This window comes from Hesperophylax consimilis, chromosome 8 (genome assembly GCF_061612785.1).
Source record: "Hesperophylax consimilis isolate HC1 chromosome 8, BYU_Hcon_1.0, whole genome shotgun sequence".
NCBI classification, from domain to species: domain Eukaryota; kingdom Metazoa; phylum Arthropoda; class Insecta; order Trichoptera; family Limnephilidae; genus Hesperophylax; species Hesperophylax consimilis.
This window is the reverse complement of record NC_142843.1, coordinates 6,719,036-6,741,744: the sequence shown is the minus strand read 5'-3', so window position 1 is coordinate 6,741,744 and position 22,709 is coordinate 6,719,036. Positions and strand designations below refer to the sequence as shown.

Below are 22,709 nucleotides of genomic sequence, written 5' to 3'. Positions count from 1 at the left end.
TAGGTACGGATGTTATTTCGAATATTATGGAATATTTAGATGTTAGTGAAGGTTATAATTCCTAATTTATGATATTATGTAGTATATTTACATTTAGGGTCAAATCTTAGTGTTTGCCTTACCATAAATAATGGGTTCGTTTGTATGTCGACGGGTTCGAAATACAACGAATTTTTCGAATATAGTGAAAAAAAAGGTATTTTTAGAACTTAAACGTGGAGTAAATTATTTTTTACTGTAACCTCAGATAATCCTGTTTTTGATTTTTCCAAATAAAACAACACAACAGTCCCAACTGCTCCTATCTAATCATCTGGAACCAGTGAGACTATGGCATTCCCAAATGGAGTATGTTGGAGTGGCGGCTCGGAACTTTTAGGTGTACTAGAGTGATAATATTACAATTAATAGTAGACCCAAAAGTCACGAGCCGGTACTGGTATGTTGTAAGGCTAAAGGTAGTGGGGAGGGGAAGAAGATGGAGAAGAGGAAGTTGGGGAAATAGCTGGCTATTCAGTACTGGTCACCAAACAAGGTCAAAGTCATTTCAAGCAACAACCGAGAATGTTGTTAATGTCAAGAGTCAGAACAATAGAAGAGTATGTATGAGACGATGTATGAATGTGAATGATGCAAGGAGTGTGTGCCAAGACCGAATTGTTTGGCGGTCCGTCCTCTCTGCCTACCCTTGCGGGGAAACGGCGTGATGGTTAGTTAGTTAGTTAGTTAGTTACCGAAATGAATTCTGGTCAGTAAATTGTGAAATATCACAAAGATTAAAATTTACTTGCGCACACCGGGATTTGAACCCGCGACCTCCGGCTTACTAGTCTAGAGCCTTACCCTTAGACAACGGATGCTGTAATATTTATGAAAGAAAAAATATATATACAGGGTGTCCGGAAACTCGTAGTACAAGCGGGAAACTGGTGAATCTACATCACATTTGGAGTCGATTTTGTAGTATATTTTTTTTTATTTGAGCTTTCGTTATCGAGTAAATCGAGTTTGAAGTTGATTTTTTTTTTTTTTTTTTTTTTTTAATCAAATTTTTATAAATTTTTACTGAAGATCAAAGTACCCAACTAATTAAAACTATTTGAAAGTAAAACAAATGAAGAAACTCGGATTTGAAGCATTATTTTGAAATCACCCTTCATTTAACCCGGTGTAATCATAAAATATTTCTGCTCTGCAGGGTTAAAACATCTGTTATTCAACCCTAAACACCAGAAAAAACTTTAACCCTAAAATAGCCGAAAAATATTTTTTTTTGGTTTTTTTTTTTTTTTTTGAAAATGCTCAAATCAAAAAACTTTATGTTTTTTTGGGTTCCCCATGTGGTGTAGATTCTCCAGTTTCCCGCTTGTACTACGAGTTTCCGGACACCGTGTATAATATCAAGTTGCAGGGCGGTAGATGCTTTCAGTATCGCCCTAGTGAAAGACCACCATGTAGAATTCAAACGTTGCTTGAAATGACTTAAGCCTATATGGTAACTAGATGTGAATATGCATGCACTTCCACCTTTGTCTTACCTATATCCTCCCCCTCCCCATCCCCACTATCTTCAGCCTCACAAAATACCCCAATTGGGGATGCCATAGTTCCACTGGCTAGGACTGTTGGGGCTCTTGTGCGGCTTTCACAGAAATTAATTAAAACAATAGAATTTTATGATCTAATTTAAAACATTGGTAAATATGCCGTAATAAACTGCAATAAATACATGCCGACTGATTACATAAATTCTTATATTGTAAGTACAGAATAAATATTTAACAACCCTGAAATAGATATTAATTTATAAACACCATTTCATAAGTGTAAATGTACTGCTTACCAGACTGAAGATGCCCATAGCAGGGCGAAACTAGTCCGCTTTTACAGAAAATTATTTACCACGAAAATTTAGAGAATTAGCAACTAAAACCCAATATACAATTTAACAGAAGTTTGCGATAGACTTTTTAACCATATAGTACTTAGTTTTTATTCAAGTTCCTTCAAATTACTTAAAAATGTTAACAAAATATGTGTCTCTTTCTGACCGATTTATTTTCCATGTGAGAAACAGAGACAGACCTAATTTTAATAATGTTTCTAAACATGAGAAATTTACCGGATGTACACTAGACAGGCCGATCTTAGTGCAGCAAGCGAGCATTTTAGCATCGCAAAAGGAAATCCCAGAAGTGCAGTGTACGCGACCGGGAGTTAGCCCTTTCCATAAAATGCAACTTTTACGGTCCAATTCTTAGCTCGCTGGATCGTTCTCGGTAGAGACCGGAGAGTTGGGATGGAGACGGGGGAATTTTAGCCGATGCTACGAAGCTGAGGTGCGGGGCAGGGGACAGGAATTTTGCCGGAATTTTGTACAAACTATATAATATCTAAGAAACTAGAGATACAATATAATTTTTTTAAATGCAGATCGATAACCAAATAGTTTTTTTAGGAATACGTAAATTATAGAGTATGTTGTATAAAAAACAACTTAGATATAGCATAAAACTCTCGTTAGTGTAAGTGTGTTCCCCCCGTCCGGTGCGGGAGTGTTAATAACCTTTCTTTAAATCTAAAATTATCTATCACCATCTAGGTATAACTTACTTTAATTACCTTTCTTTAAATCTAAAATTATCTATCTCTATCTAGGTATTACTTACTTTAATAACCTTTCATTAAATCTAAAAATATCTATCTCTATCTAGGTATAACTTACTTTAATCACCTTCCCATAAATTTAAAAAATTTCGAAAATACTGATGAATTTCAACTGAAATTAAAATTGTCACCATTTAAAAAATAATCTTTAAATCTGTTAAGGCGATGCACTACATAGTAATGTAATTATCATGTGCTTTTGGTTTGATAATTTGGTCACCTTAAAATGTTTCAGATGCTTTAATTAAATACTGCCAGTAGAATACATCTTGGCCTTTGAAATAATCGAGTATTTTTTAGATCATAGATAAGTCTTTTTATAAGCCCAGAAAAAAATAATGTATAAAACCTATGAAAACTGCTTTAAAGTTCAAAATATCCTAATTACGAACCCATTTTCGGTTATGATTTTATTGTGTAATGTGGCAAATTAAGTTATTTATAAAATGATCGAAAAAAAAAAATATTTATGCCTGAACGTCAACAAAATAAAATAGAGGCACTTTTTGGCCATGTTTTTTTCTTGCCTAAATCAAAACAGTTAGATGGTATTAAGCGGGAATTTAAGCCTTATCGCCATCTACGTAAGGAGTGTTATTGATGGCGGCACGATTCAAAATATTACACGACGTATTGCATCGCCTTAATAATAAATCTTGCGTTTTTCTTACATATCTTTTTGTTATTATTTACAATATTCCATTAATTTCTTTTATGCTTTTTTATAATTGAGCTAGAATTCCCTCACCAAACACAAGAGCCTTGTCTTTTATGGTGAGGAAAGGCTATTTTTTGTTTTAAATTATAATAATGTGTGTCATGTAAACATTGTATGTTTATTGCAAAAAAAAGAAATATTAAATAATGATAAAAATCAAAACCCATGTATTGAAGTGAATTCAGAATAACAGAACAGAAAGTAAAAAAGTAAAGTTGTTTGTCAGTTCATCCTCTTTGCCTACCCCTCTTAAGAAATGGCATGATGGTCGAGTTTTTACTTACGATTGCTTTATATACGATTGTGCATATAAAATTTAAAATTTAACTTGTGTTGGATAAGCTGCATTGCAGATAAAGATAAACACCGTTTGTAACCACTCGCTCTTAATTCTAAAACTGTAAACACGGCCCCAATCCCCTCGACTGTAATAATAATCCATTTTTCATGGAATACTTAGTTCATAACGTGTTCAACTCTTGGCAATCTAAGTTCTGAAAGGCAATAATCAAATATACCTCTATACACAGACAAGAAAAACTAACCCCAAAAAATAAAATAATATTAACGATAAGTGACAATTTCGGAGATAACGTGTTTAACAAAACATTTTTACTCCGAGCCAATATCCTCGAATAAACTTTTAACGATCAGAGTCGAGCCTTATGGCCAGGACGAAGCTTAATCTATCGCTTGCCTAGCGGAGAGGGAAAATTCATCCGCTAAATAACCAACTTTCTCGCAAGCAAAATTTAAAACAAAAAGGAAAATCAATTAACAGCTTGTCGATTTTTGTTTTTGAAGTGGTTTGTTACTTTTTGTGTGTGGGCTAATTTTGCAATGTGGATTTTCCTAGTTTTGGTGTGGCGCAGCCTAAACCGAGTGCCCGGGCAGGCGAACACTCCGCTGCCGACCTCCGAGGTAAGCGCAGCGCATCTCTCACTCGGGCCGCGCGACCTCTCGCCGGAACGCGGGAAACTTTCAAATTCAAATAAAAGCGAAAAGAACGCGACAAAAACAAAAGAGAAATACGCTAACTGTCAGATATATGGCGGGATAGTTTTGATCTATAATTTGTTTCGTATTGTTAATTGTGTTTTTGGATTGAAAAGGCGGTTTATGATATTTTTTTAGTATTGTGGGATCTAGGATCGAACGTTATTTCGAGGCAAATGTGATTAATTTGAGTATTTCCAGAATCTTCCAAAGGTAAGATATTGCATTTTTTTCGTTATATTAACAGGTTATTTTAACATGTAACATATCTACCTCTTTTCCCTAATTATATATCTATCAATTTTCATTTTTCGATGCAATCAACGTAAAGTAATTTATGTTGTATTTTTGTTGAAAATTACAATATTTTAAGACCTCAAGCACCCATATTACATAAATTGAATATATAGATGTTAATATTATATACACTTTATTAGGAATCGATCCCGTTTCCTACCGAATCAAAGCTAACACGGCCGCACAGAGCCAGTTTACAAGTACGGACCTAGTGTTAAAAATACATCTCAATAAAATGTAATTTGTGCATAAATTTGAATGTATCGAAAAATATATTTTTAGCAGTTTCTACGTCAGGGGCTTCAAAAATAATAAACGTATTATGTTTTTATGGGAACCCAAAAATCAGAAATTTACAAAACTCAATAAAATAATGTTTTTGAAATCCAACTAACTAACCATTACGCCGTTCTTACATACTCTTCTGTTATTCCAACTAATGTATTTGGTTCACTTTATCGTGCCAAGTCTTCCTCAGGCGTCTCCAACTACTTCTACCATTCACATTAGCTTCATATATTCTCTTTACACTTCTTTTTTTACTTTTTAAAACTGATGACAAAAAATATTTTAAATTCAGATATGTGCAAGGGCTTTTCTGTACACTAACAAAAAATAATACTATATTATTTATTTTGAAACTGAACAATACCGCAATGAAAATCGCACACAGCGTTATTGGTATTATTCAAAAAATAAAAATACGACCCTATTATTTACGTAAATATAATATATTTTCTGTCCATTTTTTAAAGTCAGAATTCTGGGTAAAAATGGGTGCGCAATACATGAAAAATTCATGCATCGTTTTTCATTTTCGAAAAAATAAAAATTAACTTTATTTTTAGATGTAAACTTTATTTTATTTATTTGTTTTATAATTTTTTGTATCGGTTGAAAAGAATGTGACCTTACGTACCCCGTTCTAAGGTCACATTGTACATATGTACATGGCTATTTGTGTGAATTATCAATTTGGTCAAGTTTTTTTAGTATGTTAATTTTTTTAAAGTAAGTTTTTGTAAGCTTGTAAAAATATAACAAGACCTAAATTACAAAGCGAAATAATAGAAGGAAAACATAACGTTATACATGAAAAATATATAGTGTAAAAACATAATGTGAATCTTTGATCGGTCGCAACATTTTATTTATATTCTTCTTTCCCGTGTCCATAATCCATATCTTAGTGCTTTTTTTGAAGTCGATTATTTTTTAATGGTTTTTATTGCAAGAGGGATGATATTGAATTGATGAACCTCATTCAACATTCATACTACAGCAATCTGTTTCATGTCAAATTGGCAGGATTACCAGAAACCCGAAAAGTTTATACCTAGAGATAAACATTCTGTGGAAATTCAATGAGATAAGAAATTTAATTTCTTCAGTAAAGTATCAGTATAAGCTAGTATTTACAAAATAAAACTGAAGCAAATATTTTTGTAAAAAAAATTGATATTATTTCAAAATTTATGTAACGCACTTTATCTGAACTGTTATTTTATTTTTTAATATTTTCTTTTTTTCGAATAAATATATAGTGTTTACATGATATATACAGTATTATAATGTAAAAATATTGCATTTCCTCACTATGAAGAGACAAGGCTCTTGTGTTTGGTGAGGGAATTCTAGTTCAAATATAAAAAATCACATAAGTAATTAATAAAGTATTGTAAATAATAAAAAAACGTAAGTAAGTAAAACGCAAGATTTATCAATAAAAGATTTTAAGTTTTTTTAAATAATGACAGCTATGCGGCCTATTAAAAGATAATTTTTGAAATTTCATCTGAAATTAATTATTTTCGATATTTTTTTAGATTCAATGGAAGGTTGTTAAAGTAGGTTATACCTAGATAGAAATAAGTATTTCTAATATGTTTTATAACAAATTATTTTGTAATAATTTAGAATGTAATAATTGATAATGAAATAATTTATTATGAAATCATTTTTTCATGGGAGATCTTTCACCATCGTTTTGATAGTTTATCAATTGGCAAACGTGAATTAATAAATGAACAAATAAATGCATGCAAAAAGTAGAAAACTCGAATAAATTATTATAGCCAATATTCATAGGTTCGAGAACCTCCGAAAAGTAAACTCGGGCTTTATAAATAAATAGATCGTAAATCGAAGATTTACACTGTCTACTGTATAAGGAATCAAGAAGATGGAGCCCTATCCCTATTTTTATTTTAAATATCGTTATTTCATGTATAAAATATTAACCTTTTTAATGCTATAAAATATGGATAATTTATAAGGACTGTTTATAACGCTAGTAAATAACACAAAATATACGGTGCACAGACTTTGCTATTATGGTTGGTGATTCAAAAATGGTTTGAATTTTATGTGAGTAACTATTTTTGAGAAAAATCGTCCAATGCTTTTTGAAATTCATACCTTATGTTTTATTAAGTACTTAGAACCAACTGCTGGTAACCAAGTGTTGAAAGGCGTCGGGTTTCCACGAAGGAGTCAAGTTTTTCAATCATCTGCTGGCTTTTCCGTAAGTCCTTATCATTTTGTACCAGCTACCATCCGCTTATAATTTATTAATTATAATAATGAAAATGGCTTTCCCTTTAAATAAATTATATCGATGGCTCAATAATACTAATGATCCGACATACATACCAACTATTCATGATAATCTAAAAAGAACATCTTAATAAATTGTTTTTAAAGGACAGTTCTAGTTACCGATAAAAATTGTCAAGTGTAATCGCTTTACTTCTTCGAGTCGTTATGCCCATATTCGGATTTATTCTGTTCAACAGAACAATAGAACCGCTGACTGAGCACGAAGAAATAATAATAAAAGGTGTGTTTATACGAACGCTTTGCGAAATGCACAAAATTAATAAATCCTTTTTCTATTAGGGAACGAATAAGAATAATCTCAGTTTTTCCTGTAAAAAATGTTTCGCGGTGTAAAAAAGCGCAAGCAAATTCACGCTGATTTTAACAAATTTTTGCTCTTCGCAAACGCCAAAAAAACAACTTTCAAATGGATTCATTTTATTGTTGATCAAACAAGGATTGTGAGAATTGTACGAAATATATTATTTTTATATTCCTGTCTCTCTCCTCCCAAAAATTTCCAGAAGAGAAGGGAGATTCACACTGTCGAAGAATTGCGTATATTAAACATGAATTCGCAATAAGTACTAAAAGCCTGGGTGAACTTAAGTACAGTGGTTGCAACGAGAGTGCCCATTTTACCAGCATTCAATTAGACGGAATTCAAAATGAATATCATATGAAGGTATAATACGTACCTTATATTTTACTCAGTCCCAGTGGCGTGCGGTGACTTTTGAAAAAAAAATGAGTTGAAAGAAAAGTCGGGTTTTGTAGTATCAATTCCCAACCACCGCTATTTTTTTCGGCAGACTAGGCAGAGGATCAACCCCTCCACAATCCTGTGTCCATCAAAACTGTTGGTTGCGTTTACATTCAAGCTTCGTTTCGTTCAAACTCTAATCTGATATACCGACTCTTGGCATCACGCTTGACCTAACTTGAGTATCACGAGATTCATACGCATATTTGTGCCATATATTTCTAAGGTGTCCATTTGATTATTAGAAGGTTGATATACTTGTTTATGCCATATCTTTCTAGGGTGTCGACTTGAGTATTACGAGGTTGATATGCTTGTGTGTACCGTATCTTTCTAGGGTGTCTAGTTGACTATCACGAGTTTGATGCGGTTTTTTGTGTCATAACTTTCTATGGTGCCGACATAAGTTTTACAACGTTGATATGGTTGTTTTTGCCATACGTTTCTAGATTTTCACTTGAGAATCACGAAGTTAATACGCTTGTTCATGCCATATCTTTCTAGAGTATTCCGACTTCTTATGTACTTTCTTTTATCATTTGTTTAGCATGCAGTGAGCAAATTTTTTTTTTTAATTCATTACTCGTACGAGAAATCTAACCTAAACTAACCAAACCTAACCAGTATCACGAAAGTGAGAAAATATGTCTTGGGTACTACAGCCATGATTTCCATATCCTAACTTTATTAAAATACGATGCAGTTGTGTGTTTTCTGAGGCAGGATCAACTTTCAAAAGATTTAACATCATGAAATTTTTCAAGCTTGTTCTTTCCAGATTTACTAGGTCTACGTAATTATTTTCATCTTGAAACTTATCTTGATTAGGGACTTTGAAAATATCAATAAAACATCGTTAAATTATGAGACTAAACTGCATAATGCGCATTATTACAGTGCTTGTTAAACACACTTTTGAATTATTATTCAGTAATAAAAAATAAAAAAAGAATAAATTGAAGAAACTAGTGCAAAGCCGGAGCTTTACAAGTAGTAATCATAAAGTTATACAAAAATTATGAAAGTAAAGTAAACAAAAGAACGACGGGATTTCTATGATTATTTCATGTTAATTTATTTTAGTCCTAAAGCTTCCTTCCAGCCTGATTGTATTCCAGAAATAAAAAATCTTATTTTCGTTATAAAAATAATGAACGGATTATTGTTGGGTAAGTCAAAAGAGAGATGGAAAGAAGCAAGAGCAGAGAAAGAGATAGGTGACGTTATTGAACCGTGGATGGGCTACGCGAGGATCACTGGAAACATTATTGGGTAAGGAGCTACATTATTGACAATTTATTCGGAACAGTTTTAAAAATGGCGGTGACAGGACGATAAAAACAGTTCAACGATTAGACGTTTTTGTGCGAGGTTGAGCAGTAAATATACTGCTTTATCTCCTGGAACCAACATTTTGTCAAGTTACAATTCTTACGAGTTTAAAATTTAAACTTTGAAAAGCGAAACAGCTGTCACGTTTATACCAATACGAACATTAAATTTTATAAATATTTTTTTTTTAATTTCTTCACAAACCTTAACATGAAAGATACAAATGAATGTTACAAAAGTTCTTTTTAATATAATAATACAATGTGTAGGTGTTACAAAAATCATGTAAAAAGGCGGAGAAACGTAAGATATTAAAGTTTTCAGAAAGAACAAGAGAGAAGAAAATACAACAAATAGTAGAAAATGATAGATATGAAAGAGAAAAAGAATGCAATAGGAACATTTAATATTAATATTATATCATATGGCCTACGAAGAATATTTTGAGAAATATGATTGAAAAAGTTTTTTATAGTCCTTTAGAATTTTGAATAATTTGACTTAATTCCGGATGTCACTCAAGGAGCTTTGGTGTAGTACCTAATGGTATTTTATATCATTTCACTTTCTCCTCTCTCTCTCTTTATACCTTATTTGTTATCCCAATATCACCCAATACACAAAACAACAAGGATGTTCTATAATACTGGTTTAGTAAAAACTGAAAAAAACCCTAAAAAAATATTCGTCGCTTAAATTCCAGGAAAAATGTGGAGGAGAAAAATCATTTGATTTATCAGAAATTTTCTCCATTTATTATGCTAATTAGTTTTCGTTTTTTAGAATTTGAACAAAAAATAAAAATAAAAAATACTGATTTCGGTACTGTGTCTGTCTGTACTCTACCACAATGATCTCTAGTCTGTCATTTTCTAAAATAAAATAAAAAATTAGACAACCGAGATAATGTGTTAAAAAAAATGCCCTTTATTTTAAACAATTATTATTTTAATTGTTTTTCCAAAAATTGAAATTTTTACTAATTATTTTTAAAAAATGGTGTTTTTTTATTCCCGTGAAAAACGAAAAAAAATTCCGTTTAAACCCCGTGACTTTTTTCTTTGGCTTATTATAAGTTTATTTTTTCCATTATGAGAGCGAACCTCCGATAGGAGAGGGATACTAGAAAAGGAAAAGATCGATAATATTTTGCAAAAATATTCTTATTAATATTTATGAACTAAATTCATCAAAATAAAATCGCTCTCCGCGTTTGTATGTTTTTGCACTAAGTTCTTCTAAATTACGCAATGGATTTTGATAGGGTTCATTTAAAGAGTTTCTTCGGGAAGATTTATATTAATTTATTTATAACATTATATTACATTTGTTTACTAACAATTATCCAATAATATCACAATACAAAACATATATACTAACTAAAAAACAGTACAAAATGAAGAAATTACTGGGAGCCAACTACAAATTAGCTTCATCTGAATAAAGTAATGAATGACAAGTTGCACATATTTACATTATTGGACGTTGCTCACGACTTTTCCACGGTGTTCGTTCAAGGCAACAGATGGTTTTATTTTTTATCGAAGGAAGCAAACACTTTGAGATGTGACATTATATATTAAATGAAAAAAATACACTTTGTAAAACATCACTTTTATTATCAATTAATATTAACAGCCAATCAGGTTTCGCTTAGCTCAAGCTTCGTCAGGGCTTGTTATATCAACTAAAGTTATTTTCATACAGACACATATATATATATAGAAGAAAATAAAACAATGAGTGAAGGAGATAGAAATAAAATAACAGACACGAGAGAAAGAGATAGAAATAAAAGAGCAGACACCTTATTAGTGCTAGAACGAGAAAGGGTGAAGACTGATTACAGGATGGGTAGGTAGGGAGGGGAAGGGAGGAAACAGTTTCATCAGGGGTTAACGGAATAAATTAAATATTGGACTATCAGTTAAATTGATTTTATTGTTGATTATATTTGATTTATTTTTGACGGCTTTTTTTAATTTCGAGGGCTTCTAACTTGTTGAACCTAATTCCATTTCCATTTTTATGTAATATTTTACTCCCAGAGGTTTTATCAAATGAATGGTTAGTACAGGTCCATGTCCCTGACGAAGCTTGAGCTAAGCGAAATCTGGTTGGCTGTTAATATTAATTCATAATAAAAATGGTGTTTTACAAAGTGTATTATTTTTTTCATTTAATATAGATGGTTTTCTCCTTCACCGTACTCGTCAAGACCCTAATGTTTTATTTATAAAGGAAGCTACTTTTTATAAAAATTACTATAGACTCCAAATATCCAGGTATACAGTGTTAGTAGGCAGTATGCGAGTGCGTACATGATGTTAGTTATATAATTGGATTAGGTCTCGTCTCCGCCCGGCTTACTATTTATATCAGTAGGTAATATTATGATTTCTAAATATTGTTTTGATTCATGTAATTTCATAAGTTTTTCTAGTTTGGATACATTCCAGCCCTGATGAGTGTGAACTTAGGTAAAAAAGTAGATATGAATTAATATTTCTAATTTTCCAGTAAATAGTAACAATTTATCAATATTGTACATATTACATCTGTATTTTATTTAAATGTGTACAGGTGTTATTATGTCTTGTCAGGTCGATATTAGTTCCAAGTTAGGCAGATAGCCCGTTCTAAGGAACTATATATACGTATTATATTTACAGAAAGTACAGGTCCATGTTTATCGTAGAATTAAAAACCTTAAAACTTTACTCCAAATCATTCGCAACCCCGACACCGCCGGGTACAAGACAGCTAGTTTATAACAGACAACCCTTCATTTAGAAACTTTAGTACAAATCATTCCCAACTCCGAGCAACGCTGGGTGCAAGTCAGCTAGTTTATAACAGACAATCCTTTATTTAGAAACTTTGCTAGAAATCATTCACAACCCCGACACCGCCGGGTACAAGACAGCTAGTTTATAACAGACAACCCTTCATTTAGAAACTTTAGTACAAATCATTCCCAACTCCGAGCAACGCCGGGTGCACGTCAGCTAGTTTGTAACAGACACCCTTTATTTAGAAACCTTAGTAAAAATCATTCACAACTCCGACCAACGCCGGGTGCACGTCAGCTAGTTTGTAACAGACAACCCTTCATTTAGAAACCTTAGTACAAATCATTCACAACTCCGAGCAACGCCGGGTGCAAGTCAGCTAGTTTATAACAGACAATCCTTTATTTAGAAACTTTGCTACAAATCATTCACAACCCCGACACCGCCGGGTACAAGACAGCTAGTTTATAACAGACAACCCTTCATTTAGAAACTTTAGTACAAATCATTCCCAACTCCGAGCAACGCCGGGTGCACGTAACCAATTTGGTAACAGACAACCCTTCATTTATAAACCTTAGTACAAATCATTCACAACTCCGAGCAACGCCGGGTGCACGTCAGCTAGTTTGTAACAGACACCCTTCATTTAGAAACCTTAGTAAAAATCATTCACAACTCCGACCAACGCCGGGTGCACGTCAGCTAGTTTGTAACAGACAACCCTTCATTTAGAAACCTTAGTACAAATCATTCACAACTCCGAGCAACGCCGGGTGCAAGTCAGCTAGTTTATAACAGACAATCCTTTATTTAGAAACTTTGCTACAAATCATTCACAACCCCGACACCGCCGGGTACAAGACAGCTAGTTTATAACAGACAACCCTTCATTTAGAAACTTTAGTACAAATCATTCCCAACTCCGAGCAACGCCGGGTGCACGTAACCAATTTGGTAACAGACAACCCTTCATTTATAAACCTTAGTACAAATCATTCACAACTCCGAGCAACGCCGGGTGCACTCAGCTAGTTTGTAACAGACAACCCTTCATTTAGAAACCTTAGTACAAATCATTCACAACTCCGAGCAACGCCGGGTGCACGTCAGCTAGTTTGTAACAGACACCCTTCATTTAGAAACCTTAGTAAAAATCATTCACAACTCCGACCAACGCCGGGTGCACGTCAGCTAGTTTGTAACAGACAACCCTTCATTTAGAAACCTTAGTACAAATCATTCACAACTCCGAGCAACGCCGGGTGCAAGTCAGCTAGTTTATAACAGACAATCCTTTATTTAGAAACTTTGCTACAAATCATTCACAACCCCGACAACGCCGGGTGCACGTCAGCTAGTTTGTAACAGACAACCCTTCATTTAGAAACCTTAGTACAAATCATTCACAACTCCGAGCAACGCCGGGTGCACGTCAGCTAGTTTGTAACAGACACCCTTCATTTATAAACCTTAGTACAAATCATTCACAACTCCGACCAACGCCGGGTGCACGTCAGCTAGTTTGTAACAGACACCCTTCATTTATAAACCTTAGTACAAATCATTCACAACTCCGAGCAACGCCGGGTGCACGTCAGCTAGTTTGTAACAGAGACCCTTCATTTATAAACCTTAGTACAAATCATTCACAACTCCGAGCAACGCCGGGTGCACTCAGCTAGTTTGTAACAGACACCCTTCATTTATAAACCTTAGTACAAATCATTCACAACTCCGACCAACGCCGGGTGCACGTCAGCTAGTTTGTAACAGACACCCTTCATTTATAAACCTTAGTACAAATCATTCACAACTCCGAGCAACGCCGGGTGCACGTCAGCTAGTTTGTAACAGACACCCTTCATTTATAAACCTTAGTACAAATCATTCACAACTCCGAGCAACGCCGGGTGCACGTCAGCTAGTTTGTAACAGAGACCCTTCATTTATAAACCTTAGTACAAATCATTCACAACTCCGAGCAACGCCGGGTGCACTCAGCTAGTTTGTAACAGACAACCCTTCATTTATAAACCTTAGTACAAATCATTCACAACTCCGAGCAACGCCGGGTGCACTCAGCTAGTTTGTAACAGACACCCTTCATTTATAAACCTTAGTACAAATCATTCACAACTCCGACCAACGCCGGGTGCACGTCAGCTAGTTTGTAACAGACACCCTTCATTTATAAACCTTAGTACAAATCATTCACAACTCCGAGCAACGCCGGGTGCACGTCAGCTAGTTTGTAACAGACACCCTTCATTTATAAACCTTAGTACAAATCATTCACAACTCCGAGCAACGCCGGGTGCACGTCAGCTAGTTTGTAACAGAGACCCTTCATTTATAAACCTTAGTACAAATCATTCACAACTCCGAGCAACGCCGGGTGCACTCAGCTAGTTTGTAACAGACAACCCTTCATTTATAAACCTTAGTACAAATCATTCACAACTCCGACCAACGCCGGGTGCACGTCAGCTAGTTTGTAACAGACACCCTTCATTTATAAACCTTAGTACAAATCATTCACAACTCCGAGCAACGCCGGGTGCACGTCAGCTAGTTTGTAACAGAGACCCTTCATTTATAAACCTTAGTACAAATCATTCACAACTCCGAGCAACGCCGGGTGCACTCAGCTAGTTTGTAACAGACAACCCTTCATTTAGAAACCTTAGTACAAATCATTCACAACTCCGAGCAACGCCGGGTGCAAGTCAGCTAGTTTATAACAGACACCCTTCATTTAGAAACCTTAGTAAAAATCATTCACAACTCCGACCAACGCCGGGTGCACGTCAGCTAGTTTGTAACAGACACCCTTCATTTAGAAACTTTGCTACAAATCATTCACAACCCCGACAACGCCGGGTGCACGTCAGCTAGTTTGTAACAGACAACCCTTCATTTAGAAATCGCTTCATTAAACACAGTACAAATAAAACCACATTATTTAGAAGAAAAATCTTGTTCACCATCTCCTATAGCATCGTCTTTAGAAAGCGTGCTCTCCTGATTCCAAAAGAAAGGTGGTTCGTTTTCTCCACTTCAGCGTCTCCTTCAATATCTTCTGGCCAAGGCTCGTTAATGAGAACTGCTGACTTCTGTTTCCGCCACTTACATCCCTTTGTCCTATCCTTCATCACTGCTACCTTCCCCAGCTTTCTCCCTTAACTAACTCAAAGATCAGACGGATTTCTGCGAAGGACATTATTTATTGATTCGGTACAAATATAATTCTCACGAGATTCATTAATGAATGATGAAAATTACTCACAAAAATTGATAATATAAACCATTGGTTCTAATATTACAATATTGTCTAAATAATAAATAGGCATTCTCATTCAAATTCAGAATAATATTACGACTTTTTGAAACTTTTCTGATTTACTGGCTTATGGCATGACCAAACTTTTTTTTAAATCTACACTAAATTTGATTTTGCCATTAAATACATTAAAAATTCATTATCTTTCCGTTTTTTTTTATTTGCCCCCTTTCATTTTCTTGGTATTCAAATACAAGATTCAAAAATTTCATATTTATTCTCCAATTACCAAACTCCTCTTACGCTACCCAAGACCTGGGTTTTGGTCCAGTCCCTAAAAAGGGGTTCTCAAAATGTATAGTACCTACAACGAACCAATTGAAAAAAAAATCGCGCACAGCATTTTTTTTATTTATTTACACTGAATCGAATTTCACTTTTGTGTTAGGAAACGAATGACCGAATGAATGTAAATCTTGGAAGAAGAAATTAATTCGCTTCCCGACCTCCGATCGAACTGAAACTCAGCAGATTTGCTCTCGATGACAATACACACATGCACGATGGAAATTTTTATCTCAAATCAGATGATATTACAGATGTTAATACACTAAATTAATGTCAATCCTACCCGATCGGCCTATGGTGAGTTCTGTAGAATTATCAATTTCAGTTCCTGGGTAGTGAGGTTCAATTTTTTTTTTTTTTTTTTTTATAGTGAATACCTCACAAGAGTCCCAACTGCTCCCGTCTGGAGCCAGTGAGACTATGGCATCCCCAATTGGGGGATGTTGTAAGGCTGAAGGTAAGTGGGGAAGGGAAAGAGGACGGTGGGGAAGTACCTGGCTATTCAGATCTAGTCACTAAACACGGCTAAAGCCATTTGGAGCAACGTTTCAATTCTGAATGGTGGTCTTACACCAGGGCGATACTGGTAGTATCTTCCACTCTGGAACGTGCCGCAAATATACTATATATTATTTTAATTAATTAATTGTGAAATAACACAAATTAATCAAATAAAATTTATATGCGCACGCCGGGTTCGAACCCGCGACCTTCGGAATGGCAGTCCAATGCGTTACCACTGGACTATGCCGGCCGTCAGAATCAATACTCAAACAAAAAAATTTTGAGAGTATATTTTAAAATATTTATATAATAATAAAAACACTTTGTTTTTTACAAGTTGATTTTTTTTTGGAGAAGTTGGCAGAGGAATTTTCTTGGTTCTTTTTTAACCATTGTTTTTTTTAAAATTATAATGTATATATTTTTACTATTTAACTCTCCCATTTTCAACTAATGTATTATTAATAATGGTTAATGTATTATTCTTCTTGGCTCTGGTTAATTCGTTTGTCCGCTCTGCATATTTGAAACACCTTAAGGAAAATTCGGGTTTGAATTGCGTATTAACTTCATGGCAACATGATAAATAGATCATCAAAAAGTTCAAAGAAGAACTCATCTATCACCTGTCTGAAGACTTCGCTTAAATATCCCAAAGTTAGCAGCCAGGGAAACTGCACAAGATGGTTCAAGCGATGAAAATTATAAAAAGAAAATGCTCACAAAATACTTAGTTTTTTAACAGATACCTAAATGTACTTAACTAATATTCGCCGGTTGTAGTTAGATACTTAGGTTCTTCGTAAAGCAAAATAACATTGCTTCCCTACCAACATAATTTTCTTCACAACCAGCCACTGCCACCCACCGGTGGTTATAGAGGTAGATAGCTCTTGGTGTCACATCGAAAGTAAGAGATTTTAGTGGGGGTGTCTGAGCATGGGTGGGAGTGGTGACGAAAATGTGCTTTGTTTTGGGAATGCCGCGAATGCTTCAGATTATTTCAGAAAGGGCCCACCGACTGTCTCGCTGAGTCTGGAAGATTCTTGAGAGTTCATGAAGGTTCTCGAATGCTCTAGAAGGTTTTAGAAGGAGAAAGTTCAAGAAGGTTCCATAAGATTCCAAACTTAGTGGCGGAGTGTTTCGATGAGTCTAAAAGGTTCTGGAAAGTTAGATAATGCTCTAGATAGTTCTGGAAGGACCACAAAAATACTAATTACGGTTGTGTGTTTTTCTGTATCTCTGGTTCAATGAATTCTATGCCTTAGATTTGCTTTGAATTTAAGTATCATTTTCAAAATTGGGTGACTGAAAAATTCAGACGAGCGGTAAAATAGGTATCTATCTATAGTATAATCCTTTAACAAAAAGTTATTTTAATTGTCGTTTTTAAAATTGCAATTATAATGCCCAGTGATATTTCACGAGTCTGTGCAAGTATTTAAAAAAAATGTTGCTATTAGAAGATTGTATATTCAAAATACTACGGTATATGTAAAGTAATAGTATTTCTTAGTCCTCCTCACTAGGGGGTCTTGTGCCGAGGCGAACTAAAATTATGTATCCAATTCTATTTTATTGTCTTCTATGTCGTACCTAACTAGAGTTTTTTTATGTTTTTTAAAGACCTCTTTCAACCAGAGTTTAATTCTTGATTTGTTCATATTTCTAAAATTGTTGCTCGGTTTATGATATTATCACATTACAAAACATATTTAGGATTATGTATATTATTGGTATATGTATAATATTGTCATAGGGAAACGTTACTGTAATACAATATTTGGTCTTTCTTAAGCCTACCTTCTATTTGTTAATCGAAACAAAAAAATAAAACCAGATCTGAATAGCCAGGTACTTTCCTACCTTCCACTTCCCCACATTCCTCTTCTCCATTACCTTTAACCTTACAACATAACCCGATAAGTCTCACTGGCTCCAGACGGTTGGGAGCAGTTGGGACTCTTGTGCGGTATTCACATAAAAAATTTCAATTCAAATAAAAAATAGTTGAAAAAGATTTTACAGTTATTCAAAATAAAATAATAAGCTCTCCTTTCACTGCAAAGTACTTAACGTTCTTAAAAAGTATCTATTTTTTTTAATTTTTAGTTCAATTTTTATTCTGAAGTCGTATAAGTTTGAAACAATGCGTTTACGTGGGTGACTTATTCGTGTCAACTCTGACTGCGAATTGTATTGACTATTGGCCAATAAATAAATGTATTTATTTTAAATTTTATAAATGTCTTCCATACCCACAGATTGGGAACTTCGACTCTAGACACTAAATTAGTGTTTCTCGAGATAAATAAACCAAGGGTAATTTAGGGTTGGCGTGTCCACCGCATGAAATGGCGGATTAAATATTAACGAACCCTTGAAGAGCTATTAATTACATCTGATGTTAATTAACGAAATGCCAAAATAAATGCACATATTTATTAGACTGCTTACTCTTCATCACTCTACTCTAATCTTAGGTTGGGTTATTTCAAACCCTCGCCACGTTTGATGTTTATCAAATCGATCAGCGCCATTTTTATTTTTTAACATTCCACCTTCTGGTCACATTTTATTTAAAAAAAAAATTAAATGGCCCCTGTACCGTTTAAATAATGATATTATTATTTATTAATAATGATACATATTTATTTATTGCTTCTTTACATTGCATCATTTTTTACGTTAGAATTTTTAACCTCACTAGGACAAGCCTGTATTGAGGTTTATAATTTTACAAAATAATAAGAAAATAGCACAAAGATATTAAGAAAGCAATATTGTTGCATTAACGTTTCTACGAATTGGGTACCTACATGGTACCTACTTATCTAATTCCAGCCAATTCATTACAGTATAATGTAGTAAACATGTAGGGTGACCATGACATACATTGATATTTATTGCAAGAAAAGATATAATATACTGTTATTTTAAAAAGGAGAGAAGAAAAAAATAGAAAAAAAACATTATAAGAGAATAAGAATAAAAAAAAACAAAATATTATGCCACAATTTAAGAGGACGGAGATGAAAGAATATGTTGAAAATCCTCAACTTTAACATTATTTTTGTAGGAAGTTTATCATTCATCTGGAAGGCTATTAAATAAAAGGGGAGCCTGGTACAAATAATGTCTTTGCCCAAATGAGGATTTAGGGTGAATTGCCATAAAGTTCAGACCAGAGCCAATTCTTGTATAACGAATTTGCTGCGTTCTTTTCGCAGCAAATGTTTTTTTTTTCGTTTTTTTTTATGATCCTTAAATGTGACAAGCGTTCAAAACATTTGTATACATTTTTTACACAAATTTTTTAGAGGTAACTTTTAGTGAACTAGCAGAAATTAATAAAAAAATAATATTACCCAGTATATTGAGGAACCTATAAAATAAAAAAATAAAATGGATCTAAATTTATATTTATAATGTAGATAAGACAAATGTGTTTTCCGGCGTAAGTAGGTCGTTTGTAATTTACATTTGCCCTTAAAAACACTTGTTTAATCCTTTTTTGTTTTTCATTTCATGATGTTTATATAGTAGGTAAAGCAAAATTATATGTAGAAATAATTACTAAAGTTGTCTCTAAAATCATGAAAAACGAAATTATTATTTTATCATTTATCACACAAATAAATAAAATTGCCCACATTCATGATAGATATTTGCATTATTTAATCTTATTTTTAAAGATTACCTAATACGCCGCTCATATCAATTAAATATTTACTCATAATAATATTCATGAAGATTTTTTTACACTGATACCACTTTGTTCTCATTCAAATCTCATAAACATGGTCATTTTCGCATTCGCGTTTTATTGCTAACCTCACCTATTTTCAAATAAAATTCGTAATGTCATATTCACCCAGTCTGTTTTGAATTGCTTCTAAATTCTGCCAATTCGATTACGCTTTCCGTATTTGCTTTGTTAAATAAATAATTCGATTTAAAATATTCCTCTGATAGTGCTGCAAATGCGTACTACTGCTCTTTTACATTTTGATTGCGCGAATAATCGATATTTGTAAAATCAATCAAATTAAAACAAAGTCTTAACAAAGTCCCCGATCTTCATCTTATCACGATTGTAACACTTCTTAAACATGGTGGTCGGGCGGTTTAAAAATCTGTCAACTACTAATATTGTCGTATTACGGCCGGTATGCGCAGTGTGCGTGATTATGAGTAAAGTTTTATACTAACCCGATGTTTTCCCCCCATATTATCTATTAATATCTGACGTGTACTGGGCCTTGCTGGGGGTTATTATAAGGAGATAGACGTATACCATTACAGACTTTTTTGGAGGCCTGTTCAAGATATACAATTCCGTAGTACATTATTTTTAAGTATCTTATTAGGTTTATCCAGCGTTAGAAATGTAAGCGCCCGAAAATATTTTTTTACGACTTGATTACAAAACCTCGACTATTTTATATTTTTTTCAAATATAATTTACATGTATTATATATATAAACCTTCCGGAAAATTCTCTAAAGGATAGTGAAAACACTATGAAAATCTGTTACGTAGCTTAGGAGAACTCAGAACGCACAAACAGAAATACACGGATATCGACTTATTTTTATACTATTAAGAGGGTGAGCGAATAAATCATCAAAATTATAATTCATCACATCTTTGAAAAATTATATAAAGTCATGGAAAGTGATGAAACAAAACTTTATTAACTGGGTGAAGTAGGTTAGGTTAGGTTAGGTTTAATTTTTTTTTCATCGTTTTTAATGACTTTATATCACTTTTTAAAAGTGTGATGAATTGTCACTGTGTTGATTTATCATGGAACCATTAAGAGATGAGTAAGACGGAATGATTTTTTTTAAAATAATTATTCAGTTTGGTTCAGTATTTCGGTCTCAAATCCAAAATTAAGATTTACATGAAAAAGGCCTCGCAGCCGTACCTCTTAAGCCTCTTTTCAGATAGAAAAAATAAAAAGATTCGGTACGAAGACTTCTTTACGTGGGAGGTGCAGGTAAATGTAAAAGGTACCCCAGCTATTTGCACGTATTGCGCGTTACACGAGCTCTGTTATACTGAAAAAACCCTCCTCCGAAGGACCTGTAAAGGTTAGTCAAACTCCGAAAGATAAAATATTAAAAAATATGTAAAACTGTACATAGATAAATACTCCACTGCCCAACACAAATATTCAACAAGGGCAATAAGGCAAATTATGCTAGTTGTTTTCAATTTGAATACACCTTTCTGACAGATAAATATAAAATTTCATCTTGTGAAACTGTAAGTATAATGCCCTACCAAATCAAACATAAAAATAACAGAAACTAACTTTGTTAAGTTTCCAAGTCTCTTCAATAAAAATGCATTTTTGAAATTCAGTGAGTTTTTACATTGGAACAATCACATGATGATTTAACCCTTAAATGCATACTGTTGCAAAACTGCAACATACCGTTCAAACCACCTTTAACTCTTTGGTGTATACTTAATGCATGCCGTTTTAGAATTATCAAGTTCACGGTAATATATTTTATCGAGTGGCATCACCTTTTTTTTCTTTCGCGAATGTCAAATGTCACTTTTTCTTTAACAAAGTGAATATTCTCGAAAATTGGTTGGAGGTTAGAATTACAGTTTTCTTTTGCTGTTATTATTTTGATTTTCTTAGGTAAGTAGATACAATAATACAATACTTATATGTAATAACTCGTATTTTTCCGGTACACTTATTAGTTTTGAGATTTTTTTTTAGGTTTTTTATTTTTTTTTCATACGTAAATTGTCCATATTAACTTTTATTAAATACATGGTTTTGTAAACCTGCAACAATTTTTTTTAATCATATATCATTAAAAAATTACAAAAAAATAAAATTCTTTATATTTTCTTGCATATGCATGTAAATATCTACAAAATATTTTTTTTTCCAGAAAAATAAATAAATCATGCATTTAAGGGTTAAGTATCTACACTAAAAAGGCCCGGAGCCTTTTAGATAGTTGAAACGATGCTTGCTCTACGGTTGATAATAGAAAAAGGAAGATTCTAACAAACACACGTGTTCTATTACAAAAGATAACTCAATATATTTCAAATAAATGCAAAATGATTTTATCTTGTGAGCCTTGAGTAAAACTCTGCTTTATCATCAACTGAAAAATTATCTGATTTAGTCAAGTTCAAAACCTTAAAAGCTTTTAAACTTATACCTATGAAGGGCAGCTGTAACTAATTACCCAATTTATCTGAAAAAGTGTTCATACATATGTATTTGCCTCGATACTTGACACGTGTTCTTAAATCGCAATAAGATATTCGTATTTTACTTAAAGTTATAAGTAAACCTATCAATTCATTCGTTAGGGGTCTGAAATCCCGTTTGTAACCAGATTATGAATAATTTGAAGAGATTCTTAA

General features: G+C 33.3%; 1 protein-coding gene across 2 annotated transcripts in view; it reads left to right on the top strand.

Moving 5' to 3' along the window:
- The first annotated feature begins 4,358 nt into the window (after positions 1–4,358).
- Positions 4,359–22,709, top strand: part of LOC149421491 (ras-related protein Rap-1) — a 156,310-nt gene continuing 137,959 nt past the window's right edge. For both annotated transcript variants that reach the window (XM_089634414.1, XM_089634413.1), the window contains exon 1: positions 4,359–4,594. The gene's annotated coding sequence lies outside the window, so the exon portion shown is untranslated. The remainder of the gene's footprint in view (positions 4,595–22,709) is intronic.